Consider the following 18,799-nt stretch of genomic DNA (forward strand, 5'->3'; position numbering starts at 1 on the left):
ACAGGTTGCGTTCCCGGCTCCAAGTTAAAATCATGCCCCAAGTGTTTGGTACTTGATATAAGAAAGTCCAAGGGCAAATTTTCTCAGATTCATGCCACAAGCGTGTCAGCTATCCAGCGTTATATTTGCCAATTTTGTGCTAAATTTCAAAGCCACAATCTCACTCAACAACAGTCTGGTACTACAATCAGTAAACAAGACAGCTGCTCAACCACCAACCTTCTTTTAGATGTAACTGGAACCAAGCCTTTCACTTCTTTTCCCCTTTTTTCTTTTCTTTTTACCCCTCCTAGGACCCTTTCTCCTGTCGTCATGCCTCCTTTCATTTCTCCCTTCTTGGGTACTCTGACCCTCCCAAATCCTTACCCTAACCCTTCAGCACTCCTTGACCTTCCTACTCTCCTGCCACCATCCCAGGCTAGACTCCCTCTTGGATAAGCCCTCCCCTCTGTAAGTCTCTTGGCATCCTCCGAAGGGCCCATCGAGCCACTCGTCAGTGCCTCCTTATGAGCAGCACCCCCAAACGTCCCATCCTACCTTCTCAATGACCTTCCCGCTCAGCGCGCCCGCTGGGGGCTAATCTTGCAAACCTCCTTCCCATCCCATTCACCCCTCCCGGGGCTGACCTTGTGGATTCTGCCAGTGGATCAGCTATCACCTCCCCTCTTTGCATCTCCCTCCAGAATGTCCGTTCACTTGTGAACAAGGCCCTTGCCATCCATGAACTTATTGTGGATGATTGCATTGACATCATGGCCTTGACAGAAACGTGGCTCACAGATGATGACACTACTGAAGGTCCCAGTCTGGCTATACTTTCTACCACCTGCCCTGCCCAAACCGCCATGGTGGCGATGTGGCCCTTATCACCAAATCGCACCTTGGTCTGTCCCCCTGCTCCTCTGGCACCTTCTCCTCCTTTGAGCATTCCATCTTGTTCCACCCCTCTCATCTCTCCTTTAAAATCCTCGTTCTCTACTGCCCACCCAAGTACCGTGCCAATTTTATCACTGAGATCTCTTCACTGCTTTCCTCCTTTATTCAGCCTCTGCACCAAGCGACTTCTCATCCTCAGTGATTTCAATCTCCATCTCAACTCACAATGCCCTCTCTCCTCTGAGTTCACTGCCCTCCTATGCTCCCTTAATCTCTCTCTCCATATAAACTCCCCTACTCATATTCATGGCCACCTCCTCGACCATGCCATCTCATATGGCCTCTACTCCCATCGTGTCAATCACAGATAAGGCCATCTCTGATCACTTCCTTGTATCCCCCTCCACTCAAATTGCCCTTCCCCCTCCCAACCTCACTTCCTTCTGCGTCTGCCCGTCTAGCCTTTGGATCTCCATCCACCACAACATTTCTGCAGCTACGATCTGCTCAATCACACCTTCACCTCTACCTTTGATGCCCTTGTCCCCAGTAAAACCTTTTCTCTCTCTCACCCTGGTTGTTCCCCCGGTACTGCGCCCATCTCCGCTCCCTTAAATCCTAGAGACACAGACGCGGATAACTGGTTTAGCCATTCATCGCCAGATCTGGATGGACCACATATAGCGCTATCGGGTCCTGCTCTCCTCTACCAAAACTGCTCACTATTCCAGGATCATCATGGAATGCAAAGCTAACCTCCCCAACTTCTCTTCTCCACTCCAACCCTCTTCTTAAACCCCTCTCCCCACCACCTCCACCCTCACCTTAAACAACAAGTGCGAGGACATCATGGACTTGTTTGTCTCTAATATTGAGACCATCCATTCAGTTGCTTCTGCCTTTTCCCCCCCTTCCCCAGCCCATCACACCAAACTTCGCTCAAGATTCCCCCCTGCCCCAGCCCTGAACTTTGATCTTTCTCTAGTTTCTCTCCTATCTCCCCTCATACCCTCTCTGAGCTCATCTTGTCCATGAGACCCACTTCCTGCTCCCTTGACCCTGTTCCCACCAAACTGCTGACCACCAACTTCCCTCCCTGACCCCCATGTTAGCTGATATTGTTAATGGTTCCCTCTCCTCTGGTACTGTCCCCCTCCCATTCAAATCTGCAGTCATCATCCTCCCCCCTCTTCAAAAATCCCACCCTTGATCCCACTGTTCTTGCAAACTACCTCCCTATCTCCCACCGCCCTTTCCTCTCCAAAGTCCTCGAACGTGTTGTTGCCTCCCAAATCCATGTCCATCTTTCCCACAACTCCATGTTTGAACCCTTCCAATCAGTTTTCCGCCCCTGTCACAGCAATGAAACAGCTCTTATCAAAGTCACAAATGACATCCTATGTGATTGTGACCATGGTAAACTATCCCTCCTCGACCTGTCTGCAGCCTTTGACACGGTTGACCACACCATCCTCCTCTAACGCCTTTCCTCTGTTGTCCAGCTGGGTGGGACTGCCCTCATCTGGTTCCATTCATATCTATCCAGTCGTAGCCAGAGAATCTTCTGCAATGGTGTTTCTTCCCGCTCCCGCACTGTTACCTCTGAAGTCCCCCAAGGATCTATCCTTGGCCCTCTCCTATTTCTCATCTACATGCTGCCCCTCAGCGACATCCTCCAAAAACACTTCAGGTTCCACATGTACGCTGATGGCACCCAGCTTTACCTCACCACCACCGCCTCTGATTTTTCATGCTGCTTGCCTGACATACAGTATTGGATGAGCAGAAATTTCCTCCAAATAAATATTGGGAAGACCGAAGCCATTGTCTTCGATTCCTGCCACAATCTCTGTTCCCTAGCCACCGACTCCATCCCTCTCCCTGCCCACTGTCTGAGTCTGAATCAGACTGTTTGCAACCTTGGCAACCCGGAGCTGAGCTTCCAACCCCACATCCTCTCCATCACCAAGTCCGCCTACTTCTACCTCCGTAACATTGCCCGTCTCCACCCCTGTCTCAGCTCATCTGCTGTTGAAACCCTCACCCATGGGTTTGTTACCTCTAGATTCAATTAGTCCATGTTCTCCTGGCCGGCCTCCCACCTTACACTCTCCGTAAACTTACAGCGCATCCAAAACTCTGCTGCCCATATCCTAACTCGCACCAAGTTTACCCATCATCCCTGTGTTCGCTGACCTACATTCGCTCCCAGTCCGGCAACACCTTGACTTTAAAATTCTCATCCTTGTTTGCATATCCCTCCATGGCCTTGCCTCTCCCTATCTCTGTAACGTCCTCGAGCCCTACAACCCTCTGAGATCTCTGCGCTCCTCCAACTCTGGCCTCTTGTGCATCCCCAATTTTCATTACTCTACCATTGGCGGCTGTGCCTTCAGCTGCCTTGGCCTTAAGCTCCGGAATTCCCTCCAAAAACTTCTCTGCCTCTTTACCTTTCTCTCTTCCTTTAAGATACTCCTTAAAACCTATCTCTTTGACCAAGCTTTTGGTCACCTGTCCTAGTTTCTCCTTATATGGCTCAGTGTCAAATTTTGTTTGATAACCCTCCTGTGAAGTTCATTTATAAAGCACCTTTAATGTAGTAAATCGTCCCGAGGGCCCTGATATTGCTCCCCATTCCTTGCCTGGGGGCTGGACAGGCAGAGCACTCGAAGTCTGTGCCACCTGTTGGGCTGGGTCATTCGCATGGCCTGGTTGCACCTCCAGCATAGGCCCACCCCTTGGCAGGGCCTTGTGCCAAGAAACAGAGGTAGGAACATGGGGACAGCTGTAGGCCTGAGAGGTGTGTAGCTGCAGTACTGGCCACTGGTCTCAGAGTCTTCTGCCTGCTATTTGGGAACAGCAGCTAGAAGCCCTCCTGGGCAAAAGATCTGATGGGACCCTGCAAAAAAAAAGGTATTACTTACCTTTTGCACTTCTTCATCTTGCTGACTGGCCCCCTCTCTTTTTGAAATCTTAAGGGTTCTCAGATGCAAGCCCCACCATCAGGAAATTGAGGTGGAAAGGCTAGGTATGCCCTTCCTGCTTCACTGCCATGTGTATGCTTGACCTGCACCTTTGCAGGCGCAGGCCCACCCCTTTGTGGAAGCCCTGGAAATCCTGAGGCAATGTAAAGGGGAAAAAGGCCCAACGATATGGGTCTTCACCCCTTTTTCCACTCTGTGGTGCCTGCAAAATGATTAATCCCCAGGCACTACAGACAGCAAAATTGGGGCCATTTAAATCCTTTAAATTCACCTTAAAACTTGTTCCAAATTGCACTTAAAGCACAATGTTCACAAATTATTAGCATTAAAAACTTTTGAACCTGAAAATATATTTCCTGTACTTTCAATAAAGGCCAAAATTATGAAGATAAAACAGAAAAGAACCTTTGTTGAATATAAAATGAAACAAGCATGAAATAGCTCTGAAGATGGTACAACTTACATTATCAATGTCTAATAATTTATTTTTACCTTCTCAGCATACACATTTCATTCACAATTTTTCTGTTTTGATTAAATTTGTCTGGTCTTTGAATCTCTTTCTGCCTATCTCTCTCTCATAAAATGCATGCACCTTCTTGATAAGTATTTATAGTCTTGAAACTCTGCTAGAACAGTAGAAAATGCAGACTCATAAGTTAAGCTTATTTGTGCAGTGTACTATATTTGACAGGATAAACAATTATGAAAAATTGGCATACATAAAGCACAAAAGCAGTTTTCAAATTTCAGCCAGCATAGGCAAACAGAATGATGTGTTCTCTTTACATTCAATTAGTTTTGGATAAACATTACCTCAGTCTTTGTAAAAAGAGTATCCTGGCCAATGATCTCCCCTTCCTACTAATGGGCTACAGCTCCAAATGTAATTAAGAATTACAGGCATGTAATGTTTAAAATAGAATTTGTTCAGAAGAGGTACTCACTCCCTTCAGCATATGTGATCTCTGACCCCCATTTCTGTAGTCTTTAATATATTCAATTAAATTCTCATGAAGTAAGACCGACATGCTGATAATAATCTGATGAGAGGGTAGGACTGGACTGACAATGACAAGAGAGCCCAAAGGACCAGGAGTTCAAGGAGCAATTATATATCAACAACTTCAAAATCTCTTCATTGAAACTAATGCTAAGAGAATGGAACCAATACCAGGCTGCAGGTGAAGAGAACCAGATCTAGCTCACGTGCATCAAGACCAGGACCAGGAACTGGCTGCGGGTGGAAGTGACCACAAGTATCATAAATGCTGTCAACTATTCGCTGCCTTCATGCAGTGATACTGAAACTTATATCTTCCTTTCCATGCAGATTATGGGTTAATAGTAAAAAAAACATTTATTTCATTGCTGGGACCTTGCAAGTTGGCTGCCGCGTTTCCATTATAACAGTGACTACACTTCAAAAGTACTTAATTGGTTGTAAAGTGCTTCGGGACATCCTGAGCTTGTGAAAAGCGCTATATAAATGTAAGTCTTTCTTTCTGTTATAGTCTCTGTTTTGTAAGTTTTAGTGGAGGAAATTTAAAATGGCATCTTGACACTATTTTGCGACAACACCCAGCTCTATCTCACCATCACCTCTCTCGAACCTCCACTGTCTCTGTGTTGGCAGACTGCTTGTCCGATATGCAGTCCTGAATAAGCCGAAAATTCCTCCAATTAAACATTTGGAAAAACGAAGCCATTATCTTTTCCCCCCACCACAAACTCTTTTCCCTAGCCACCGTTTCCACCCCACTCCCTGACCACTGTTTCAGGCTGAACCAGACTGTTCACAACTTCAGCATCCTATTTGACCTGCCTCAGCTCATCTGCTGCTGAAACACTCATCCGTGCTTTTGTTACCTCCAGACTTGACTACTGCAATGCTCTTCTGGCCAGCCTCCCATCTTCCATCCTCCATAAACTTAAGCACATCCAAAGCTCTACTGCCAGTATCTTAACTCGCACCAAGTCCTCTTCCAGCACTACAATCCTCCAAGAACTCTGCATTCCTACAATTCTGGCCTCTGTGCATCCCCCACTTCCTTCACCCAATCACTGGCAGCTATGCCTTCAGCCATCTCGGCCCTGAGCTCTGGAATTCCCTCCATAAACCTCTCTATCTATCTCTCCTCTTTTAAGACGCTCCTTAAAACCTATCTCTTCAACCAAGCTTTTGGTCACTCATCCTAACGTCTCCCTCTTTAGCTTGATGTCAATTTTTGTCTGATTACGCTCCTATGAAGAGCCTTGTGATGTTTTACTGTGTTAAAGGCGCCAAATAAATGTAAGCTGTTGTTGTCCTTGTTGCTTCCCCCATATTACATTCAAATCATTGATATTAGCACAAGTGTACTGGCGAATGTGCACATACTTACCTTTAATAAAGCAGTTTTCATACTCTGTAGACAACCAAGTGGTCATTTTAGTTGCACACATTGTGAAGTATTTCTCAGGCCAGATGTGGAGTGCACAAATTCAGGAGTTATGGCAGAGCAGCCTAGAACTCGCAAAGCATGTATAATGGACCAGAATTTGGATGTCCTGATAGTGACCCAGTTATCTAGGATGTAACCTATGTTTGGAATGGGAGCAGGGGTGGGAGGCAGGCCAACCAAAATGGTTATGACACAAAAACTATGGCAGAATATTATTGACAGAGTGAAATCAGACTTCACCACCAAATGGGAATGGGAGGAGGCCTTTAAAAAGTTCCACGCCCTGAAAAAGTTGACCAAAGAAAGTAAAGAAAATATCAGTCTAAGAAAGGGCACACGAGACTTATTTGCCAGTTGAAGTTGCAGTTCTGACTTCAATTTATGAATGAAATGCATTATTCAAATCCTTGATGTGCTGTAGAACAAGTAAGGTCTCCAAAAACAGAGAACTTATTGTTGTTGTACTTGAAACTGGCAATATTTAAATTAACCATAAAATTGCCCAATCCTGTTAGCAATCCATCTATTAGGGTTTGCCCCAGAGGTTTAACCACCCTCAGGGCCTTGGGCTTGAACTTTATTCCTTCCTTAAAGCTTACATTGTTCAGCAAATCTTAGGTCCCGATATTTTTCAGGTGTTCACACATGTGTAACCTCACTACCCCAGCTAAGCCTCCCACTCTCAATGCCTCACTTCTGCAGAAAGACAATAGCTATCTGTCTTCCCAGGCAGCGATTCATTGTGCACCAAGTGGGGTCACTCTCTCTGCCTCAAGTTAGGTCACAGCTGCTCTTCTGCGCTTCTACTGTGTCTGCTATTTCTGCTTCTGATGTGACCATGGCTGCTGTCCATATGGCTAAACTTAACTTTGGGCAAGAATGTAAAACAGGAGATATTGGATCAGGCACGCATTATACATCTCTCCTGATTTTCATTGCTGTAGAATTTCACTTTATTTGTGTTACTTTAAGAAAGGAGGATGAAAATGAACTCAGGGATGCAAGGGAGCTCAGGTTGCATTTTGGAAGAGAGCTCCTACCTACCATTGCACTTCCAACCACATCTAACAGCAAAGATGGATTTAACTGGACTTGTCTGAAGAACAATGAATGCAAAGGCTTAGATTCATCAGGGAGGTGGCGATAGAGGTATGCCACATCTTGCCTCCCACCAAACATTGTTTGCTTCAAATGAAAAATAAATGTTCAGATGAAATAGAAGATAATATCACCTCTGAAATGCTATGTTGGTATCCTGTACTCGACTGTAGAGAACCCCTCTGGGAGACCATGAACAAGTTTCATCACAGCTCAGCATGTTGCTCAACAGGAACAAAACTCCCTTCATGCGAAAACACTGACAGCTCTTGGTGTTATTGGAGAGAAGCTAATCAAGTCTTTCTGAAAGATTGGTTCGCTGTCACGTTGGCTGGAACCAAAGCCTGTTTGTCCAACATATTCTCAAAGAAGCTATTTATAGAGTTTGCACATCATTATAGGTTGTAGCAGCTACCTCTAGTGGTGAATAGGATATGATCACAACTTTCTGTTCATAAATTCAAATAAACCCACTAAACAATATATTGTTGAAAAGGCAATCAGTGCAGAAATATTCTTTTTTTTTTGCACAATCGATATGTGTATTAATGGCTATTAATTGAAAACAATAATGGTTCCTAAAATGAGAACTTTTTCCTTAGGCATTTCCATCATTTTGTTAAATGTCACCATGTATATTGTCAGATCATAGAATTTTACAGCACAGGAGGAGGCAATATTACCCACCGTGCCTGTGCCGGCTCTTTGAAAGAGCTCTCCAATTAGTCCCACACCCTTGCAAATTTTTCCTTTTCATATATATATCCAATTCCTCTTTGAAAGTTACGACTAAATCTGCTTCCACCACCCTTTCAGGCAGTGCATTCTAGATCATCATAACGTGCTGCGTTAAAAAAATGTCTCACCTCCCCTCTGGTTCTTTTGCCAATTATCTTAAATTTGTGACATCTGGCTACCGAATGTCCTGCCAGTGCCAACAGTTTCTCCTTATTTACGTTATCAAAACCCCATATAATTTTGAATACCTCTATTAAATCTCCGCTTAAAAAAACACTGCTTCCAGCTTGAGCAGCACGAGTATCACATGTGGCCTGAATATAGTTTGCTTAGACTTAACTCACAATGAAGCAACTGTCCTGCAGTCAGGTAAGACAGACTTACCGTACGACTCCCAACTGGAAGCACTTAAGAAGGTTAGGGGGTATCTGGATTTGAACCAGGGGCATCTTGATCTGCAGTCAAGTGCTATGCCACTGAGTTACACTCCCAATTGGCAATTGATATTTCTAGAATATCCATCTTGTTCATTATATTTGTTCAAATTTATCTAGACTTGTTTTTAATGTAATGCATTTACATGAAGATATGTTAATACATTGACGTTGAAGCTGACAGCACAGTACACTCTGCTAGGAAGGGGTAGAATGTCAGTTTACTTTACACCCATTTATTTTTCACCTGGTAAAATTACATAGAATTTACAGCACAGAAACAGGCCATTCGACCCAACGGGTCTATGTCGGTGTTTAAGCTCCATATGAGCCTCCTCCCACTCTATTTACTTCATCTCACCCTATCAACATATCCTATTCCTTTCTCTCTTATTTACTTATCTAGCTTTCCTGTAAATGCATCTATGCTATTCGCCTCAACCACTCCATGTGGTAGCGAGTTCCACATTCTAACCACTCTCAGGGTAAATAAGTTTCTCACGAATTCCGTATTGGATTTATAATTGACTATCTTATATTTATGACTCCCCACAAATGGAAACATCTTCTCTATGTCTACCCAAACAAACCCCTTCATAATTTTAAAGACCTCTATCAGGTCACCCCTCAGCCTTCTCTTTTCTCAAGAGCCCCACAGCCTGTTCAGTCTTTCTTGATGGTCGTATGCTCTCAGTTCTGGTATCATCCTTCTAAATCTTTTTTGCACTTTCATCCTTTTTGTAATATGGAGCTTTGGAACAAGTTGCCAGTTCGTCCAGTGATTTGCTGCAAACATTCAAAAGGGAGGTGGACAAATGACTGTCTGTGGTTGTTATCAGTGTACAGAAAGTAGGTGGGTTATCAGGCATGTGTCTCATGGTCACAGCTGAATGCAACTTGATCCTCTTCGGAGATCAGAGAGGAATTTCCCAGATTTTCTTCCCTGAATTGGCCTAGGGTTTTTTTCTCCTCTCTCAGATTATGTGGCTGCTGGGGAGGGGGGAGGAATGGGACATGGTGCTGCATTACAGTATGAGCTTGAACAGATAATCTAGGCTGACAAGTCAGCGTACTTCTGAGGAGGTGCTGCATTGTCGAAGGTGTTTTCTTTCGGATGAGATGCTAAACTAAAGCCCTATTTACACATTTCAGTGGACAGAAAAGATCTCTTGGCACTACTCAAAATAATGCAGAGGAGTATATCCTGGCCAACAACATTTATCCCTCATCAAACACCACCAAAAAAGACTAATGGATTTATCTCATTGCTGTTACTAAGGACGTTGCTGTGTACAGATTGACTGGCATGTTTATCTATATAACAGCGACTACAATTCAAAACTAATATACAAATGCAAATTCTTTCCTTCTTGCGTTCTGTGTTGTTAGAGGGAAGGAGGGTAACAGCAGATGGCCACAGTCTTCGTGTACTTAAATGTCAGATGTTTGGCTTCCCTCCCCCATTGCTCCTCTCCCCCTTCCCCCAAAGATCAGGAATAGGAGGATTATAAATGGGAAACCCATTGTGCCACTATTGGAGCCCTAGGCAAAAAAAGGCAGCTGCAGAACAATTGGCATGAAGGCTCTTGAAAATCAAAGCACCAGCACAAAAAAAAGGAAAAACGGTGTGGGAATAGCCTGAAAATTGTTCACTGAATCTTCTTACGTGCACATTAAACTTATATTCATATACAATTCAGCGCCTAACAACTTTGGACAACTATATGGGGATGAACAGCACCATGCATTATGTACACTTTAACATCAGGAAATTGGTTGCCCATCAAAACAAGTTATTAAAGTGTAGAAATGCATGCGCATCACAAAGTCAGCAGAAATCTAGCAGAACGTCTTTCTTCCAACTTTCCTACTCCATTACTCCACATAAACTGATGCACACGGAGTGTAATGGAAACAGAAATTGCCCCCAAGGGTTTCTGCACAGGCAGGAAGGAAAACTGTGAGTTAAATTACTGATAACTTCTTGTCTACATACTAACAGACAATTTGGGGCAGTATTGATATGCCTGGGACTGGTTGTCTGTCTGCCCTCTTGGTTAAGGAATGGTGTGAGACCCAGGGAGACCTGAGTGGAGCAGAAATATAAATAAACAAAGAATGAAATAAAAATAAGTTTGTTACTGTGCTAATGTAGTCTGATGAAAATTTATATAAGTAGTACCTGCTTAATATCAATAAAACTAAGAACCTTGACCCCCAGAGAAGATGACAGCCAATAAATGACATAATATGAATTACATAAACTGCAGAGCGAGGAAAAAACATTTAGAACATCAACCCTATTCTTTCCAATAGGTCTTATATAATTTGCCCAATTATGGACTCTGCCCAAACTACACAATCTTTTTTGGCAGATCACAGAATCAAAGACTGTTCCAGCACTAAAACAGCCATGTGGTCTGTTTTTGTGCCACAAGACCCACCTCATATAATCCCATGCTCCTGCTTCCTTTCAATAACCTTTAACATTCCTCTTTTTCAAACATCTGATTCTTTTAAAAGAATTCATAGAATTTGATTCAACAGCTTGCAGCAAAGAATTATTCCTGTGAAGAATTATTTTCTTACCTCCCTTTTTAATTATTTTTTATAATTATCTTAACTTTGCGCTCTCTTATTAACATCTCACCAATCAGTGGAAACAATATTTTACTATATACCTTATTATAACCCTTTACAGTGTTGAAGACCTCTATTGGGTAATACCTCAACCTTCTCAGCTTTAGTGAAAAAAGTCCCAACTTTTCAAGTTTCTCTTCAATCACAAATAAAATCTGCAATACAAAGTTCTGTAAAATGTCTTCTCAATGCCCAAAGGTAATTAAATAAAACTCCAGAATAACACTAGTCTTACAACCAACACTAATCCTAATCGGTTGCATTTTGCAGATGGCACGTTATTGGACCCTTTAAATTTGTCTTTCGCTTTACAGCCTTCAATGTATAAACATTTTTATGAGACTGTTTCCGAAGATATATTAAATTAGCACAGCATTAACAGTTTGTGCTGACTGTCTATTCCACATACTTACTACTCTGTAGGGAAAATAAAAAATCTCATAATTTCTAATCTCTATTTAGGTTGTTAACGTTGTATTTGTTTTCTTTTCCTGCTATGAGTAACATTCATGAATTGAATTTGTGCAGTCTCAAGGAAGCTCTCAGTGGGTGTGAGTCCACAACTAGAGCTGCCTCTAATATGGCAATTTCTCTGTGAGAGGCCACAAAGATCGGCGGGTGCTGGAATGAAAAACTTCACAGATTGAGTAGGCATTGCACTTCTGAGGTTAGAGTTGAGGCACATTGCTTGGGCAAAGCAGAAAAGGCTTTATTCTACATCTGGTTATTGTTGCGAAGAGATACACTGTAAGTAAAGGTTCAAGACCCAGGTGTTAGATCAACATGACAGATTTTATTAGACAGCACAGATGAGTAATACAAGCAAGCTATAGGTCTATACACTCACCTGTAGGAGACTCATCGGGGGCTAGGAGCATCACCAATCCAGGCTGTTCCTAACGCTGAGTTCGCCTAACAATGCGTTTCATTCCATATTTATACCTTTCTTGAAACACACCTACTCGATTGTTTCTTTGTCTGCAACTGCCACTCATATTGATTCAGCTGACGAGACTGGGTTTGGTGCAAAACTCTGTGGTCTAGGGGCCCCAATTCTTATCTATATCAGTCCTCAATGTTGCTGAATCCTGCATTCCTTACATTGTTGTACCGACTCATCACTGAATATTTTTCTATATAATGTCGTATTTACTTGACTAACTTTGATACTGTTTCTTCAATGGTCATGTTAAAATTATCTAAACCTAATTTTAAGATTATCTAACATTCATTCTAGCCCTGTCTAAACACTTATTTGAGTGTGATATACGTAAGCAGTTAGTTGCACTTTACACCGGCTGTCCTTTTCTTTATCTGCACTACACGTACACACTTTGTTCCTTCATATTATATGCTAACTATCCCATCATGCTCTATGCTTATGCCAAGCCATTTAGCCTGCCATGGTACACTATCCTACAGTTGTGTTATATGTGACTTATGAATGTTTGATGCTGACACCAAGGGCTGGATTTTCCTCCGAGGTGGTAATACAGCTGGAGATGGGACTTCTGCCCAATGCCCCAACCGAGTTGTGACCCGGACCCATTTTCATTTACATGTGCAGGGGGACTGTATCTCTGCTCTAAAGAACTTGCCATTACAAATACAGAAAATCATGTACTATTTCTGCAGCACCAGAAGAGGAGCATCCATTGAAGACAGAATCCCCCTGAAGATCAATAAAAATGACTCTACATGACCCAAAATCACGACAACTGGTGTGAGGAGTACTTTGGAGAGAGAATGGTGGCCAGGATGAGGTCCTCTCCCTCTATCATAGTCTTTAATGATCTTCCCGCAACTGCAGTTTGTACCGCCACCCCATTCTGTTCTTACAGTGGGTCGACAGTACTGCGGGAGCAAGGCAGGGAAATTAGATGGTTACCCTGGTCCCACCCACCATTTAAAAGTGGGGTGGTCAATGGGCAGATGGCTGATATCCCTGCTAGGTGGAGGAAAATTTCCATTGGCTGGTATAGGAGCGGGGATTCAGCGGTAGCCTCCCTGCCTGATTTCCTTGCAGCTGTGCAGCAGAGGAAGATCCTGGCCTGGGTGTCAAAAGTGGAAACATGTTTTCTCATCGCTGACTCTGTTCATCTGGTGAGGACAGAAATTTGGGATTTTTTTTTAAAACTGCTTACAGCAAATTATCTACATCTCTTGTCATTTTAAAAACCTGAATGATGTTCTACATCGATTTTTTTTCCTCACCTTAGAATCCAAGGTCCTGGAATCACCCTTGTTCCTTTCTGATACTTGTGCAATTGCATCAAAGTCCTTTTGAAGATATGAAGGGGGATTTTCCTCTTAAGTTATGACAGTCTTCCAGCATAACATGGACAAGTGGAGGCAGAAAGTTGGGTGGGGGCCCATCCCACTGGGTCCCTCCCCATTTCTGCCCCAGCTGTAACCTTTTGGCATCACTTCTGCTGGATGCCGAAAACACTTTGCCAAAATTAAAGGACCTACCCTAAGCTACACATTCCAGCACTTTGGACCAGATCTATCTCAAGCCAGACACTTTTGCCGCCTGGAGGAGGATGGTTCCTTTCAGCTGCTGCAGGTGCCAAAGTCTGACTGGGAGCCCATTAAAATTATTGAATTTGCTCACTCACATGTTCGCTATTTCTAGCAAAATCACAGATGAACTTTTCCAACTGTGTTTAAGATGGTAACATAAAGGACATTTTTCCTCAATATTTTAAATGTGATATTGTTGATCAGCAATGGAGGATTAAAATAACCAGATTTGACTGATAATAATCATATGCTGTCAAAATGTTTCGTAGCACTTAATCAGCCTTATTAACATTGGTGGCACGCTGGGTTAGTGTTAGGGTTGATGGGCTGAATTCTCATTCTGAAATCTGATAGCTGCAAGAGCAAAAAAAAACAGCTTCACTACTGATCCAACCTTTTCCCCCTCTATTAGCTTTTATTCAGTCTTTGTTTCTACATACTTGACCATCGCACTGACCACTGACCACATTATGGTTATATATGGTCACATAATGCCTGGCTATTTTCTGTCCTCCTATCACCTGTACCACTTCACGCTCAAATGCCACCACTTCGTTTGCTTCACTTATCATGTGGGATACATTGGACTAGTCGAGCAAAAAGATGCTAGCAAAATATAATTTGAAGCACAGCTTAAACACTGCTTCCCATTATGTGCCTTGAGTGCATGAGCTACGCAGTTATTTATTCCCAATCTGTTGCACAATACAAACTGCTGCAATTTTTTCCTGTAATAAACTGACTATAAAATTGCACTTCTGCAAATGAGTAATATGGTCCCACAGTACAGCAGAAATAGTAGTAATGGTTTTGCTTCTGTGGTCTATTACCTGTATCTTTGTGGCCAGAGCAACAACCTGTCCCAGAACAATAATAGACAAAATATTTGTGCTTACACAGTTTTGTAAAATTTTTATGCTGTCAATCGTTCTATTCTCCCAAAGCTGTAAATATTAGAATAGGAAGTGCTAATGCAATCAGCATCTTTCAAGAATAAAACGTTATTAAAAAATCACATTACGAGATGAAAATTTCACTGTGCTATTGCTGGCATGCAATGGGAACACATTTCAGAAAATTCCGCATTCCCAGCATGGGGGGAGGGGGTGGGCGGAGAAGTGTGACAGAGTAGGGTTGACAACTCTGGTTGGACGTATTCCTGGAGGTTTCATCACATGACATCACGCCTCCAGCCATCCCGCCCTCACACTATCACCATCGATCACCTAAAATGTCCATAGTAGGTACAGTACAGGAGGCCATTCGGCCCATCGTGCCTGTGCCGGCTCTTTGAAAGAGTTATCCAATTAGTCCCATTCCCCTGCTCTTTCCCCATAGCCCTGTAAGTTTATTGCACTTCAAGTATTCATCTAATTCCCTATTGAAAGTTAATATTGAATTTGCTTCCACCATCCTTTCAGGCAGTGCATCACAACTCGCTGCATAAAAAAAAGTTTCCTCATATTGTCTCTGGCTCTTTGCCGATCACCTTAAATCTGTGTCCTCTGGTTGCCGACCTGTCTGCCACCGGAAACAGTTACTCCTTATTTACTCTATCAAAACCGTTCATGATTTTGAACACCTCTATCAAATTTCCCCTTAACCTTCTCTGTTCTAAGAGCAACCTCAGCTTCTCCAATCTCTCCACATAACTGAAGTCCCTCATCCTTGGTACCATTCTAGTAAATCTCTTCTGCACCCTCTCTAAGGCCTTGACATCCTTCCTAAAGTGTGGTGGCCAGAAATGAACACAATACTCTAGCTGAGGCCTAACCAGTGTTTTATAAAGGTTTAACATAACTTCTTTGCTTTTGTACTCTATGCCTCTATTTATAATTGTAAACAATTTTACAACACCAAGTTATAGTCCAGCAATTTTATTTTAAATTCACAAGCTTTCGGAGGCTACCTCCTTCCTCAGGTGAACAATGTGGAAATGAAGTCCTCGAAATGAAGTCGCATTTATAATTCACAGAACAATGCTGGTGATAACAGACAGTTTTTTCAACTGCCCGTTGCCAAGGCAATCAGTGTGCAGACAGACAGGTGTTACCTGCCAGGTAACACCTGTCTATTTATAAAGCCCAGGATCCCATATGCTTTTTTAACAGCCTTCTCAACTTGTCCTGCCACCTTCAAACATTTGTGTATGTACACCCCCAGGCCTCTCTGCTCCTGCACCCCCTTTAAAATGGTACCATATAGTTTATATTGCCTCTCCTCATTCTTCCTACCAAAATATAACACTTCACACATCTATGCATTAAATTTGATCTGCCATGTGTCTGCCCATGTCCTCCAGAAGTCTGTTACTATTCTCCACATTGTTTACTACATTTCTGAGTTGCGTGTCATCTGCAAACTTTGAAATTATACCCTCTACATCCAAGTCTAGGTCATTAATATATATCAAGAGCAGTGGTCCTAATACTGACCCCGGGGAACACCACTGTACACTTCCCTCCAGTGTGAAAAACAACCGTTCACCACTATTCTCTGCTTTCTGTTCCTTAGCCAATTTTGTATCCATGCTGCCACTGTCCCTTTAATCCCATGGGCTTTAATTTTGCTAACACGTCTATTATGTGGTACTTTATCTTTTGAAAGTCCATATACATAACAATCATCTCTGTTACTACATCAAAGAATTCAATCAAGTTAGTCAAACATGATTTTCCTTTAACAAATCCGTGCTGACTTTAATTTATTAGCCCACACTTTTCCAAGTGCCAATTAATTTTGTCCCTGATTATTGTCTCCAAAAGTTGCCCCACCACGGACGTTCGGCCGACTGGCCTGGAATTGCTGGGTTTATCCCTCTCCCCTTTTTTAAACAGGGATGAAACATTTGCAATCCTCCAGCCCTCTGGCACCAGCCCCATATCTAAGGAGGATTGGAAGATTATGGCCAGAGCCTCCGCAATTTCCACCCTTACTTCCCTCAGTAACCTAGGATGCATCCCATTTGGACTGGGTGACTTTTCTACTTTGAGTGTTCTCTGACGATATATGCGGTAACCTTCATGGAATCCCACACTCACCTGACGAAGGAGAAAGCCTCCGAAAGCTTGTGATTTTCAAATAAAACTGTTGGACTATAACCTGGTGTTGTAAGATTCCTTACATTTGTCCACCCCAGTCCATCACCAGCATCTCCACATCAATCTTAAAGTACATCCTCTTCATCTATTTTTATCCTATCCAATATCGCTACTACCTCCTCCTTTACTGCTACTATGGCAGCATTCTCTTCTCTAGTGAAGACCGATGCGAAGTATTCATTTAGTACCTCAGCCATGCCCTCTACCTCCATGAGATCATCTTTTTTGTCCCTAATCAATCCCACCTTTCCATTATTTATATGTTTATAGAAGACTATTGGGTTTCCTTTTATATTAGCTGCTAAGCCCTTCATTCCCCCCCACCCCTACTCTGTACCTGAACCAACTCCTCTTTGAAGGCCTCCCATTGTTCAATTGCTGTTTTTCTTGCCAATTTTTGACTCCAATCCACCTGGACCAGATCCCTTTTTAACTCACTGAAATTAGCCCTCCTCCAGTTAAATATTTTCACATTTGATGATTCCTTGTCCTTTCCATGACTATTCTAAACCTAATGATTATGATCACTGTTCCCCAAATGCTCCCCCACTGAAACATGTTCCACCTGTCCCACTTCATTCCCCAGGACTAGATCCAGCATGTTTCCTTCCTGGTTGGGCTGGAAGCACACTGATCAAGAAATTTCTTTTGTATACATTTCAGGAATTCCTCCCCCTCTTTGCCCTTTACAGTTACTGTCCCAGTCGAAATTGGAATAATTGAAACCTCCCATTATCACTACTCTCGTTCTTGCATCTTTCTGTAATTTGCCTGCAAATCTGCTCCTCTATCTCCTTCCCACTATTTGGTGGCCTATAGTTTACATCCCATAGGGTAATTGCTCCTCTATTGTTCCTTAATTCTAACCAAATAGATTCTGTTCTTGAAACCTCAACGACACCATCCTTTTCCAGTGCTTTAATAGTTTCTTTGATCAATACTGCCACCCCCCTCCTTTCTTTCCTTCCCTATCATTCCTGAATACCTGGTAGCCAGGAATATTAAGTACCCAATCCTCCCCTTCTTTGAGCCAGGTCTATGTTATTGCCACTGTAAGAACATAAGAAACAAGAACAGGAGTAGACCATACGGCCCCTCGAGCGTGCTCCACCATTCAATAAGATTGTGGCTGATCTTCCACCTCAACTACACTTTCCTGCCCGATCCCCAGAGTCCAAAAATCCATCTCAGCCTTGAATATACTCAACGACTGAGCATCCACAGGCCTCTGGGGTAGAGCATTCCAAAGATTCACCCCCCGCCAGTGAAGAAATTCCTCATCTCAGTCTTAAATGGCTGACCCCTTATCCTACGATTATGCCCCCTAGTTCTAGAATCTATAGCCACTGTATCATAGCTAAAATTTGGCGACGTGAGCCGACAGCTCACCAACCTTGCTATGTGCATTTACGCACATGCACTTCAAACTCATCTTAGACTGCCTGTCTGATCGCTCCTATTTTTTTACTCTAGTGCTACTTGTTCCTCCCAGTCCTCCGTGCATCTTGTTTCTCCTCTTTAATGTTTCATCCTGGTGCCCACCTCCCTGCCAAATTATTTTAAACCCTCCCCCACAGCACTAGTTAACCTCCCCGCGATGACATTGGGCCCAGCTCTATTGAGGTGTAACCTGTCCATCTTGAACAGATTCCTCCTGTCCCAGAACTGGTCCTAATGCCCCAGGAATCTGAAGCTCTCCCTCCTGCACCATTGTTCCAGCCATGCATTAACCTGTCTTATCCTATTATTCCTATACTCACTAGCACATGGCACTGGGAGTAATCCAGAGATTACTACCTTTGAGGTCCTGCTTTTTAACTTTATCCCTTGCTCCTGAAACTCTGACTGCAGGACCTCAACCCTTTTCCTTCCTATGACATTGGTTTCCACATGGACCACAACTTATGGCTGTTCCCCTTCCCCCCTCAAAAATGTTCTGCACCCTCTCAGTGATGTCCTTT

This window comes from Heptranchias perlo, chromosome 5 (assembly GCF_035084215.1).
Source record: "Heptranchias perlo isolate sHepPer1 chromosome 5, sHepPer1.hap1, whole genome shotgun sequence".
Lineage (NCBI taxonomy): Eukaryota > Metazoa > Chordata > Chondrichthyes > Hexanchiformes > Hexanchidae > Heptranchias > Heptranchias perlo.